Genomic DNA, 13,809 nt, shown 5'->3' on the forward strand with positions numbered 1-13,809 from the left:
CATATTTTTGGTAAATAAAAATATTGATCATATTGATTGGTCTGTGCAAAAGTTGTAGTATCTACAAGCTATGGAATATATTTATTGAATTTTTTATTTTTATTTTTTTTATTAGTAATGGCAGCAATCAGCGACTTATAGAGGGACTGCATTATTACGGTGGACAAATCGGACAATAAGTGACACTTTTGACACTTTTTTTTTGGGAACCAGTGACACTAATACAGTGATCAGTGCTAAAAATATGCACTGTCACTGTACTTATGACACTGGCAGGGAAGGGGTTAAAGTGATGTTAAAATCTTGTTTTTTTTTATGGCACGCTTCATCCTTGCTCAGGGGCCATGCTAATCTTCTCTGTATTGTTCCAAGTGTCTCCAGAGCAAGCAGCTTGCTCCGGGGGCACCCAAGCAGGCTCGATCCTGAGTCACGGCTCTGCGGGTGCACTCACACACACGGCCGTGGCTCGCCCCGCTCTCTCTTTCTCCTCATTTGCTCACTGGTTGTGATTGACAGCAGTGGAAGCCAATGGCTCCCGCTGCTGCCTCTGCCAATAAGGAGTGAGTGTCCCTGGAGAGCTGGGACTCTTGTGCACATCATAGGATCGGGCTCAGGTAAGTGTTAGGGGGGCTGGTGCACCCAGAAGGGTTTTCATCTTCATGCATAGAATGCATGAAGGTAAAAAAACCCTGATCTTTTAACAACTGCTTTAATTTAGCCTTTCTCATTGACTCCAGTGCATTTTGACAAAATGGGGAGATTTCGATATATTGCCTAAATTTTGTCCCATTTAATGGAAATGAAAACTCTTAAAGTGTTTGTTAACTCTAAATTAAAACTCACTGCCAGCCCCTCTATTATAGGCAGGCATACCACACTGTGTTAGGCCGCGTACACACGAGAGGATTGTCCGTCCAACTTAGTCCGCTGAAACGTGTTTCAGTGGACAGTCCGCTCGTGTGTGGGCTTCAGCCGACTTTTTCAGCGGACAGTCTGGCGGACTAAGTCTTTCCGAATTTCCGTAATATTGTCCGTCCAACTTTGGTTTCAGCGGACAGTCCGCTCGTGAGTAGGCTAGTTGGACGGACTAAGTATGGCGCATGCTCAGAAAGGATTTACACGGCCGAAGGTTGCATTGCAGTGTATTGGACGTCGTATTTCTAGTCCCGTCGTATGTGCTGTACACGTCATCGCTCAAGCTTTCAGCGGACTGTCTGTTCATCGTGTGTGGTCAAGTCCGTTCATTCAAAAGTAGGACGGACTGTCCGTCGGATTGTCTGACGGACTTAGTTGGCCAGACAATCCTCTCGTGTGTACGCGGCCTAAGTCTTTTATAGAAACAAGGATTGTAAACTACCTATTTAGGGCGATCTTCAGGCCGGTCACGTGACTCGATGCCACTGTATAACTCCGATACATGGATACAGCAGGAGGGGCCAAGATCTCCCTCTGATGTCAGCCCTTCCTGCAGAATCCCTGGATCGAAGATGTAAAGCGGCCACGAGTCACATGACTGGCCTGAAGATGGCACTAAAAATCTATTTACAATCCTCGTTCTTAGAAAAAATTTACACAGTGTGGTATGCCCGCCTATAATAGAGGGGCTGGCAGTGACTATTATACGTTTTTTTTTTTTTTTTTTTTTAAATAATGGCGGGGGTGGAGACAGAGACACAGACATGGAGCTGACAGGTAGGGAGGAGGGAGTGAGGGGGAGAGAGGAGAGCTACTGATGACGGAGGGACGTACTCTGAACACGGTGGTCAGGACCCAGCAGCCATGATTTTCGTGGTCATCGCAGAGAGGGAGATACAGGAATTGGCAAGATCAGCCAGGTTTTTTTATTTACAGTTTAGAGGGGGCAGATTATACAGCACAAGCACTGTGCTGTATAATCTGCTTTAACCACTTCCCGACTGGTGAACGCCAATGTACGTTGGCAGAATGGCATGGACAGGTAAATGGGCGTACCTGTACGTCTCACGGGGAGGAAGAACTGGGAGATGCTAATGTAGAAAAGCATCTCCCCGTTCTGCCTAGTGACACTGTCACTGATCTCTGCTCTCGATGACATCAGTGACATGTCACACACAGCCCCTCCTCCCCAAAGTTAGAAACACGCCCCAAGACACACTTAACCCCTACAGTGCCACCTAGTGGATAACCCCTTCACTGCCAGTGTCATTTACACAGGAATCAGTGCATTTGTATAGCATTGATCGCTGTATAAATGACAATGGTCCAAAAAATGTGTCAAAAATGTCTGATGTGTCCCCCATAATGTCGCAGTCACGATAATTGCTGATCGCCGCCATTACTAGTAAAAAAAAACTATTAATAAAAATGCCATAAAACTATCTCCTATTTTTTAAACGCAATAACTTTTGCGCAAACCAATCAATAAACGCTTATTGTGATTTTTTTTTTTTTGATTTTTTTTTTTTTTTTTACCAACAATATATAGAAGAATACATATCACCAAAAACGGAGGAAAAAAAATATTTTTCTATATATTTTTGGGAGATATTTATTATAGCAAAATTTGTTTATAGCCCAAAAAATAAAAACTGCAGGGGAGATCAAATGCCACCAAAAGAAAGCTCTATTTGTTTTTTTTTTGTTTTTTTGGGGGGTTTAACAAACATCTTTTCTAGCTGCCACATTATGATGTAGTTTGCTATATAGTTACACTGACTACTGAATATCTGTATGTAGAAGCGCAGTTCCAAATGTTTCCCAATGTCCTCCAAAGTTCATGATAGGACTGATCTGTACTCTTCATAAATAGGAGTTGGTGGTGTTGTACACGGCATATGTAACTTTGGAGAAGGACGATTGTTTGCACAGTTATTTAAACAAGTGTTTCCACTGCTGACCGGGCTGGGAGAACGCTCCAATGACAGCCAAAGGCGAGGGGCTATAATGAGCTTCTGGAAAAAGTGAATGAGATTATAATTAAATAATTAGTAATAATTGCGCGTGTGTCACATACCCGTGGTACCATAATGTTTTGGAAGAAAATTATAACATCAATTATATTTTTCTACTGTGGAAATATAGTATTGTTTCTTTTAAATGACACTAAACTCTGGTTTAACCACTTGAGACCCTCGCTATAGCCAAATGACGGCTACAGCGCGGATCTCCTTTGCCGGGACTACGTCTATTGACGTCGTCCCGTGCACGAGTGGCCTGCGCGCCCCCTGAGGGGTGCGCGCGGCGCGCTCTGATCGGCGAGTCTATTAAACTCGCCTGATCACTGATCCGAGCAAGGGGTCGATCCCGACCCCTTATCACGTGATCAGCTGTCAGCCAATGACAGCTGATCATGTGATACAACGGAGCCGGTAATCGGCTATTACTCCTCCTCGCGCTGACAAAAAAAAAAAAGAGCCGATCACCGGCGGCCGTGATCGGACATCAGTCCCGATCACGGCCAGCCCTGCCAGTGCCCACCTGCCCCCTGCCAGTGCCACCTCATTAAAAAATAAGTGCCCCCGTCAGTGCCACCCAGCAGTGCCCACAATCTGCCTCAACAAAGGTGCTGCACCCCAGTGCCACATATCCGTGCCCATCAGTGTCATCTACCAGTGCCCAGCAGTGCCACCTATCAGAGCCACCTATCAGTGCCCATCAGTCCCATCTATCAGTGGTACCTATCAGTGCCCCTTAGTGCCACCCATCCGTGCCACCCATCTGTGCCACCCATCCGTGCCATCTTATCTGTGCCCATCTTTGCCCATCGGTGCCGCCTTATCTGTGCCCATCGGTGCCGCCTTATCTGTGCCTATTAGTGCCGCCTTAACTATGCCTATCAGTGCCCACCAGTGCAGCCTATCAGTGCAGCCTATCAGTGCCACCTCATCAGCGCACTTCAATGAAGGAGAAAAATGACCTGTTTGCAAAATTTTATAACAAACTATTAAACATGATTTTTTTTTTTTTTTGCATCTTTTTTTGTTTGTTTAGCAAAAAATAAAACTCCCAGCTGTAATTAAATACCACCAAAAGAAAGCTCTATTTGTGGGAAAAAAATGATAAAAATTTAATTTGGGTACAGTGTTGTATGACCGCGCAATTGTCATTCAAAGTGCATCAGCACTGAAAGCTGAAAATTGGTCTGGGCAGGAGGGGGGTTTAAGTGCCCAGTAAGCAAGTGGTTAAAAAGAAAAAAGAGCCGATCACCGGCGGCCGTGATCGGACATCAGTCCCGATCACGGCCAGCCCTGCCAGTGCCCACCTGCCCCCTGCCAGTGCCACCTCATTAAAAAATAAGTGCCCCCGTCAGTGCCACCCAGCAGTGCCCACAGTGCCACCCAGCAGTGCCACCCAGAAGTGCCCACAATCTGCCTCAACAAAGGTGCTGCACCCCAGTGCCACATATCCGTGCCCATCAGTGTCATCTACCAGTGCCCAGCAGTGCCACCCATCAGTGCCCAGCAGTGCCACCTATCAGAGCCACCTATCAGTGCCACCTATCAGTGCCCATCAGTCCCATCTATCAGTGGTACCTGTCAGTACCCCTTAGTGCCACCCATCCGTGCCACCCATCTGTGCCACCCATCCGTGCCATCTTATCTGTGCCCATCTTTGCCCATCAGTGCCGCCTTATCTGTGCCCATCGGTGCCGCCTTATCTGTGCCTATTAGTGCCGCCTTAACTATGCCTATCAGTGCCCACCAGTGCAGCCTATCAGTGCAGCCTATCAGTGCCGCCTCATCAGCGCACTTCAATGAAGGAGAAAAATGACCTGTTTGCAAAATTTTATAACAAACTATTAAACATGATTTTTTTTTTTTCAGCTTTTTTTGTTTGTTTAGCAAAAAATAAAACTCCCAGCTGTAATTAAATACCACCAAAAGAAAGCTCTATTTGTGGGAAAAAAAATGATAAAAATTTAATTTGGGTACAGTGTTGTATGACCGTGCAATTGTCATTCAAAGTGCATCAGCACTGAAAGCTGAAAATTGGTCTGGGCAGGAGGGGGGTTTAAGTGCCCAGTAAGCAAGTGGTTAAAAAGAAAAACTTCTACTCAAGTATGTATTCTTAAAGAGGAACTGCAGTCTGCATACATAATTTGTAATAAAAACATCTTTGCCATTCTGAAGCTTCCCTCCAATCACTTTGCATATTATTTTATATATACTGTGATTCTGTACTTGCCAAATATGCTGCAGAAATCTCCCTCCACTGAGTCTGGCTGCAATCATTTTAACTGCGGGCAGCTGAATCTGCTGCCTGTTCACTTCCTAGATTTACACAGACACACAGAGGCACACCTCCAGCTCTGCAGCTCTCATTGGCCCTCTTATGACTCACCACCCCCTTTCCTGGAAAACTCTCAGGAGATTGAGAGAGAGAGCTGTGCATGATTTCATCAGCCTAGGCTTATGACCAGACTAGAAACAGGAAGTGGGCTGTATGTATGTATTCTCTTTTCCCAGAACCTTGCTATGCAGAAGAAAAATTGTTGCATTCTCTCAATGTGGTGAGAGCTATCAGGATCTATCTGAAGGTGACAGCTCAGATGCGGAAGACTGATGCTTTGTTTGTGGTGCCAGAAGGGCCCAGAAAAGGGCAGGCAGAATCAAAATCGACTATTTCATAGTGGATTTGTCAGGTTATAATTCAGGTTTACGGATTGAAAAGAAGGGTTCCACCTTTTCAAATTAGAGCGCACTCTACCAGGGGAGTGAGTGCGTCATGGGCAGTGTGTCACCAGGCCTCTATGGCTCAGATTTGCAAGGCCAAATCTGATTTACTGATAAACTAGAATGGTACCAGCTGATTGGCGAAAAGCTAACGTTGTATCAATATTCAAAAAGGGCCAAGATATATACCTGGAAACTACAGACCAATCAGCCTAACATCAATAGTATGTGAACTGCTGGAGGGGATGAGAAGAGACCATATTAAAGAATTAGCTGATGAAAAGGGTATCGTTAGTAGTAACCAGCATGGATGTATGAAATATCTTTCTCGCCAGACCAACCTGTTAACATTCTATGAGGAATTAAGCTGTAATCTGGATAGAGAGAGGCCTGTGGATGTGGTATATCTGGATTTCGCCAAAGCATTCAATACAGTTTCCCATAAATTCTTAATTCACAAATGAAGGTCTGTTGGCATGAACTATAGGGTATATACCTGGATAAAAAACTGGTTACAGGAGTGTGACCAGAGGCTGGTGATGAATATCTTCTGAATGGTCTGGAGTTGTAAGTGGGGTACCCCAAGGCTCTGTCCTGGGACCAGTTCTGTTTAAGGCCCCTTTCACATTTGTGTGACCTGAAAGTTGCATGATTTTTGCCATGACTTGAAGCAATGCTTGTGTAATCTTGAGGCCTATGGACCTCAAGTCATATCAGAGCCAGACCAAAGTATTGCAGGGACTATGTTAAAGTGGCTGCGACTTGAAGTCGCACAGATATGAATGGTACTCATTGGAAATCATGGGGTATGACTTGTCATGCGACTTTGCGGTCCCAATTTGCAAGACAAGTCACACAATTGTGAAAGGGGCCTAAGTTATTCATAAATGATATAGAGCTTGGGATAAATAGTTGGACCTCAGTGTTTGCTGATGATACAAAGCTAAGCAGGGAAATAACTTCACAGCAGGATCTAGAACTTTTCTAGGAAGACCTCAATAACAGCGGTGCGGTGGGCAGCTCAATGGCAGATGGGGCTTAATATCGAATATATGTAGTTCACATCTATGCATTTTTTGGAAAGGGACAGGGATTTGTCTTCTGGTTTTTGGACCAAAATGTATATTTAAAAATGTAAAATGCACCTGGGATATGCAAACTGTGAGTGTGAGTGTGAATCAGGCCTTCGCTTTCATTAAAAAGGGTATCTACTTGAGATAAAATTTTAATTCTACCACTTTACAAAACTCTGAGTATGCCATCCAGTTGTAGTCTTCAGTCCTCAGGAAGGATGTGCTGGAACTGGAGAGACTCCAGAGAAGGGCAACAAAGCTAATAAGGGGGGGGGGGGGGGGGCTGGTGGACCTCAGATGTAAAGCTTATAGTGGCAGCAGAATGGGCCTTTAAATACTGCTGGCTTCCTGATGATGGTGATTCAATAAGCTTTAACCACCTGACATCCACGCTATGGCTGAATGACGGCCACAGCGAGGATGTGAATTCCCTTCAAATGACGGCCTCCCCTGCGCGCGCTGTGAACATCGAGTCCTGGCCCCTTACCATGTGATCAGATGTTAGCCAATGACAGTTGATCACATGATCAAAACAAAAGCTCGGTGATCTTTTTTTTTCTCCTCACGCTGATAGCGGAGGAGAAAAAAAAAGCAGATCACCGGCTCACCTTAAAGAGACATCGCTCCCGAAACGGAAGAGGCAATTATGCCTCATAATTGCCACCTATCAATGTCCACCAGCGGTGCCAATCAGTGCCACATAGAAGTGCTGCCTATCAGTGTAACATATCAGTGCCCATCACTGCTACCCATCAGTGCCCATCACTGCCACCTATTGGTGCCCATCACTGCTGCCTCATCAGCATACATCAATGACGGCCAAAAATTACCCGTTTTAAAATTTTAGAACAAAATAAATATATTCTTTTTTTTTCAATTCGGTCTTTTTAAATTTTTTTAACAAAAGATAAAAATCACAAAGGTGACCAAATACCACCAAAAGAAAGCTCTATTTGGGGGGAAAAAATAATAAAAATATCATTTGTGTACAATGTTATATGACCGCGCAATTGTCATTCAAAGTGCATCAGCGCTGAAAGCTGAAAATTGGTCTGGATAGGAGGGGGGTTTAAGTGCCCAGTAAGCAAGTGGTTAAGCTTATGCACACTCTGGAATGTGCCCACCTGACCCCCAGCCATGTATCCTGTGCCCTGCTGCCCCTACCTATGGGATGGGTAGAGCAGAGGGAGATCAGCAAACATCCATTCACTGATTGTCCCTTAGGTCAATGAACCCACAATCCATCTGTGCTTCATTAATTCAATGGCGTTTAGGGGAGGCATTGGGCATCTAGTAGACCCTGTCTAATGTCTTAATAAAGAGAACCTGTCACTTTTATTGTGCTCTGAAAACAAATGTAAAAAAATGGTTTGCCTTTATTTCTACCTTAAATGAATAGTCTATCTGATTTTCTTTGAACGACTATACTTTCATCTTCCCTACAGGTGGAGGGTGCTCATGGTAAATGTTTCTTATTGATCATGTGCTTAGGTAATTGTTTAATGATGGAACTTTGTCACTGAAATCAGCTCGTCACATGGAAAGTGAGTCATGGCATTTCCCACCTGTTCTACAGTATATAACCCTATAATTATAGTGTGTGCCTTTTATCGGCAAACATTACACGAAGAATATTTTTATATTGATGGATTGCACCAACATATTAGTCTTACATCCATATATCAACCATTGATAATGTTTACAGATATTTGTAATACATTTCAAATGCTTAAAGAGGAAGTAAACCCTGATGAGTTTACTTCCTCTTTGATTCCCTGCAAAGGTAAAGCATAATGGACTACTATGCATTGCATAGTAGTTCATTATGTGTCACTTACCTGACACAGGAGCCAGCGATGTCACTGCTGTCCCCTGTAGTCCGGCGCATCCATCTTCTCGATGGGGTCTCGCTGCTCCGCCGCTGTCATTCGACGAAGCCGCGATGACGTCACTCCCACGCATGCGCACAGGAGCCGCCACTAGCGGCATATCGCCGTTGACAGCAGCGCGCTCAGTGCGCCTGCGTGCCACTGTCTAGACAGCGGTGCCTGTCTTTCGGCAAATATCTCCTAAACCATGTAGGTTTAGGAGATATTTCTTGGACCTACAGGTAAGCCTTAATCTAGGCTTACCTGTAGGTCAAAGTGGTTTGTAAGGGTTTACAACCACTTTAATAAAACTGAGTAGTATGTAGATGCTGGAGCTAAACGTGTGATTTGGAGAATTAGCCAGCTGATTTTTAGTTTAATAATTAATCCGAAGGAGACGGTAAGCAGGTTCTCCTTGGCTTTGTCCAATCCTTTAATGTTAGATAATATAAAATAATGTTGACCATACTATATTAGCAGGGTGGATAAAAATTGATGATTTAAAAAACAAAAATCACAATAATCTTTATTTTTTTTTTATCTGATTTTTTTTGGGGCTTTTATCAAATTAATTTTAATAAAATGCTTTTGGAGTAAAAATCTTTTTAATATACATTAATAATTGAGTTTATTCAGCATGAAATGGAGCTTAGTTATTTAGCATGAGGCTGTATATTCTGCAATATTTACATTTTTAGTAAACTCATTCAATATATCCAAGCTCTGCAAGCTACCATACCATGCACTGCATTGATGCATTCATACAATTTCACAGTAGCCATGAGATAAAACAATAGTTCATGAATATTCCTTTATCCCATTGTTTTGCAAATTCATTGTTTTGCAAATCTATGTACACTACAAACTGTATGATTGTTTGAAGAGAAATGCATCTGTACCAGGCTCTAGCTGTGCAGAGGAATGGCAAGTAGTAAAAATTAAAGTCAAACCTTCTATGCAGCTTATAAACCTTGTGATCTTTCTGCACATAGCTTGAAGTGCTTTATTCTTCCCTTGAAAGCAAAATGGCAGCAGGCTGTAAAAGAGACCCCGTTTGGGAATATTTACTAACCTGACAGCTTATTATTCTAAATAGGAAACCTTCATTTTGTTTGCAAGATATTAAAGATTCTAAGTACTAGCAAGAATGAGTCCTTACATTTAAAGAGCACCTGTCATTTCAGATCCTTCATGGCAGCGCATGCTAGTGGGCGTCCACTCACCTTCTGGCGCCACGTCCCTCACCTTGTTGTGTCACTGCCACATCACCAGCCCTCTCATTAATGTGAATGGGACTGTCTATGATTCAACAGCGGGTCAGAGGAGGAGCCGCTGCAGGACAGAGATGACAGTTGCTCTTTAAAAATTATGATTTAACTGCTTGCCGACCAGCACACGACAATATACGCCAGCACAATGGCACAGCTGCATAAATATCTGTACGTGGCATTGTGAGCCCGCACCACGTACTCTGTGACCATGCCCTTGGGTGCCGGGGACTCTATGTCCGCCGTTGTCCCACGATCGTGTCACGGAGTGGCAGAACGGGGAGATGCCTAGTGACATGGCAGAGATCTACTGCTCCTTGTCATCGGGAGCAGTGATCGCTGTCATGTCAGTGGTAGCCAACCCACAGTTAGAATCACTCCCTAGGACTTAACCCCCGGATCGACCCACTAGTGTTTAACCCCTTCCCTGCCAGTGTCATTTATACAGTAATCGGTGCATTTTTATAGCACTGATCGCTGTATAAATGACAATGGTCCTAAAATAGTGTCAAAAGTGTCCGATGTGCCCGCCATAATGTCGCAGTCATGATAAAAATTGCAGATCGCTGCCATTACTAATAAAAATTACATAAATCTATCCCCTATTTTGTAGACGCTATAACTTTTGCACAAACCAATCAATATACACTTCTTGCGATTTTTTTTTTTTTTTTTTTTTTTTTATTAATACACATCAACTTAAACTGAGAAAGAAATTCGTTTTTTTATATATATTTTTGGGGATATTTATTATAGCAAAAAGTAAAAAATATTGTTATTTTTTTTCAAAATTATCGCTCTTTTTTAATTTATAATGCAAAAAAAAAAAAAAAAAAAAACGCAGAGGTGATCAAATACCACCAAAACAAATGCTCTATTTATGGGAAAAAAAGGATGTCAATTTTGTTTGGATGCAACGTCAGTTAAAGTGACACAGTGCCGTATTGCAAAAAGTTCTCGGGTCAGGAAGGGGGTAAATTCTTCTGGGGCTAAAGCAGTTAAATCGAGTTGATTTAAATCAAGCCTTTTTACTAGTGATTTAAATCATGATTTAAATTGTGATTAAAATCGACTTGATTTAAATTAAATCCACCCTGCTATATAGAGACATTTATGTGAAACACAAGCAAGTTTTTTTTGTAAATGGGAAACCTGCATAGGGATTGATTTCAATGCGTGTGCACTGAAATGGACGATTGTGAATGGAGCCCTATGCCCCGTACACACGGTCGGATTTTCCTAAGGAAAATATTCAATAGGAGCTTTTTGTGTAGGCTCCATTGCACATTTTCCCTCGAAATTTCCATCACACAAAATTTGAGATCTGGTTCTCAAATTTTCCGACAACAAAATCCGTTTTTGGAAATTCCGATCACGTGTACACAATTCCGATGCACAAAGTTCCACACGTGCTCGGAATCAAGCAGAAGAGCCACACTGGCTATTGAACTTCATTTTTCTCGACTCGTCATACGTGTTGTAAGTCACCGCGTTCTTAACGTTCGCAATTTCCAACCAACTTTGTGTGACCGTGTGTATGCAAGACAAGTTTGAGCCAACATCCGTCGGAAAAAATCCCATGGATTTTGTTGTCGGAATGTCCCATCGTGTGTACGGGGCATTAAAGTAGTGTTTAAACCCAAGTTATTTCGTTTACCATATTGAGCACAGTAAACATTTTCCAGTAAACGACTGCGCCTGCTCAGTGAGGGATCTGTCTGCTGATACGCGCTGAGCAGGCAGGTGACAGGTCCAGGTCTGCTCCGCTATGCAGAGCAGACAACATCCTGCTTTTCTCTATGAGATGTTTGGATGGATCCAACTGTCATCCAATCCGATCTGCCGGACGGATGGGGAAGGTGTCTTTTTAGCGGACCGGATCGGATCCCAGTGGGTGTGAGCGGATAAATGCAAGAAATTATTTACCAGTCATTTATCCACATTATTTGTATTGTCTTTTAGGTAAAATATGTCCAGGAGGACTTTTCTGGAGGATGAGGAGGAGGAAGAAGTAGGGTTACTCAGTAAATATGAAGAGCGGTACACAGAAAAATCCAGAACAAAGCCGCCACCTCACCTCTCCAGAAGCAAGGTAAGTCTGAGGCTGGAAGATTTACAGAGCAAAGTGTCTTCTAGGCTCTCCACCTAACAATGTACCTGCGTGATTTATGGAATAGGTAGGTGCACTGAGCACCACCGAAATAATATCCACAGGTGATAAAGGATAAAAGAAATAAATGCTTACAATATAAAACAGAAATTCGAGATCTAAAATTCCATTCCATACTTGACCAGTAGGTGGCGTATGTAATGCTCAACTCCAGGCTATAGTAAATCACAATACTCAGATAAAATACAGAAATGGAAGCATAAAACATAAGAGCTGGTTAACACCAGGAGACAATGTGGGAAACCTGCAGTGGGCGTTGCGATCTGCAGTGTGTGTTAACATTAAGTTAAAGAGGAACTGCAGTCTGCTCACATAATTTGTAATAAAAACATCTTTGCCATTCTGAAGCTTCCCTCCAACCACTTTGCATATTATTTTATATTTACTGTGATTCTGTACTTGTACTCTGCCAACTATGCTGCAGAAATCTCCCTCCACTGAGTCTGGCTGCAACCATTTTAACTGTGGGCAGCCGAAATTACACAGACACACACCTCCAGCTCTGTAGCTCTCATTGGCCCTCTTATGACTCATCCCCCCCCCCCCCTCCCTTCCTGGCAAACTCTCAGGAGAGAGAGGGAGAGCTGTGCATGTTGTCATAAGCCTAGGTCAGTGATGGCAAACCTTGGCACCCTATATGATTTTCCATGATGCTCAGCTATACTTCAGAGCGCATGAGCATCATGGGAAATGTAGTTCCAAAACAACTGGGGTGCCAAGGTTTGCCATCACAGGCTTGGCTAATGACCAGACAAGAAACATGAAGTGGGCTGTACTGGCAGAAAAAAAATGTTTTACTATCCAAAGTTAAAACGACAAGGGCAGAAGATTTCATAGAGGGAAAGATGAAAAGATGGCTGAAGGTCTGCTTTAATGACACCACAAACCCAGGTTACAGTGAGTTCCCAAAAGTAGTGTGTGTACTTACTTTTTGGTATGGTACAATTTAAGCCTATTCAAAATAAATGGGCTGAAATGGCACCACACAGAACTGCATGTGAATCACACAGGAATGTGAACCAGCCACAAAAAAAAAAAAACATAAAATAATAAAAACTATATATAAATAGTAATAACAAATATTATACATGTAAATAAATACAAACATATAATAAATTAAATTAATAAAATAAACATAAATCATTATGTCACAGGATATGTATTCCTGTCCATCCAGTCCTAAGATTGGCACAGCCCTGTGTGGCAGGGCAGGGGACCACATTGTTCTCTCCTGCAGATGTATAACACTTACAGGTCTTGTCTCTCCCCCTGTGGTTAGACAGTGTATGAGATTGATTAGCACATTTCCCTGTTGCTATGCTCTCTCCTTCTATCCGCATGTATCTTGCACTGCAGCAAACCCAATTGGCTTCTTCCAACACATCTTCCTGCAGTCTGAGCTGAGTCTGAACAGTGACTGATAGAAGCCGATACCAAATTCACGTTAAAAAAATAAAAAAAAATACATTTAGTGCCCATTCAAACTGTTGCAGTATCAGGGAAAACCTTTGGCAAAGGCTACTTTGGGTTATTTCAGTTTTCTGGGGGCTTATTATTCTCTTCTCCTGCTATGTGGCTAGAGACCACTTGAGGTCCCATCCTTCATACAGAGGAACCTCAGTCTATACAGGTCAGCTATGGATCTGAAACCTAGAAGCATAGAAGAGTGATGGCAGAAAAAGACCAATGGGTCCATCAGATCTGCCCCGTAATTGTTTTAAGTATAGATCTTTGTTTGTCCCAAGCATGTTAGATGAACTGAGGGTTGATGAACTACTT

At 42.9% G+C, this 13,809-nt stretch overlaps 1 pseudogene; it reads right to left on the reverse strand.

The window, feature by feature from the left end:
• Nucleotides 1–294: 294 nt before the first annotated feature.
• On the reverse strand, nucleotides 295–395 carry LOC143965150 (U6 spliceosomal RNA; annotated as a pseudogene).
• Between the last annotated feature and the right edge of the window lie 13,414 nt (nucleotides 396–13,809).

The sequence above is a fragment of the Lithobates pipiens genome, unplaced genomic scaffold, assembly GCF_037356315.1.
Source record: "Lithobates pipiens isolate NorthernLeopardFrog02 unplaced genomic scaffold, aLitPip1_a1.2 Scaffold_8, whole genome shotgun sequence".
Classification (NCBI taxonomy): Eukaryota; Metazoa; Chordata; class Amphibia; order Anura; family Ranidae; genus Lithobates; species Lithobates pipiens.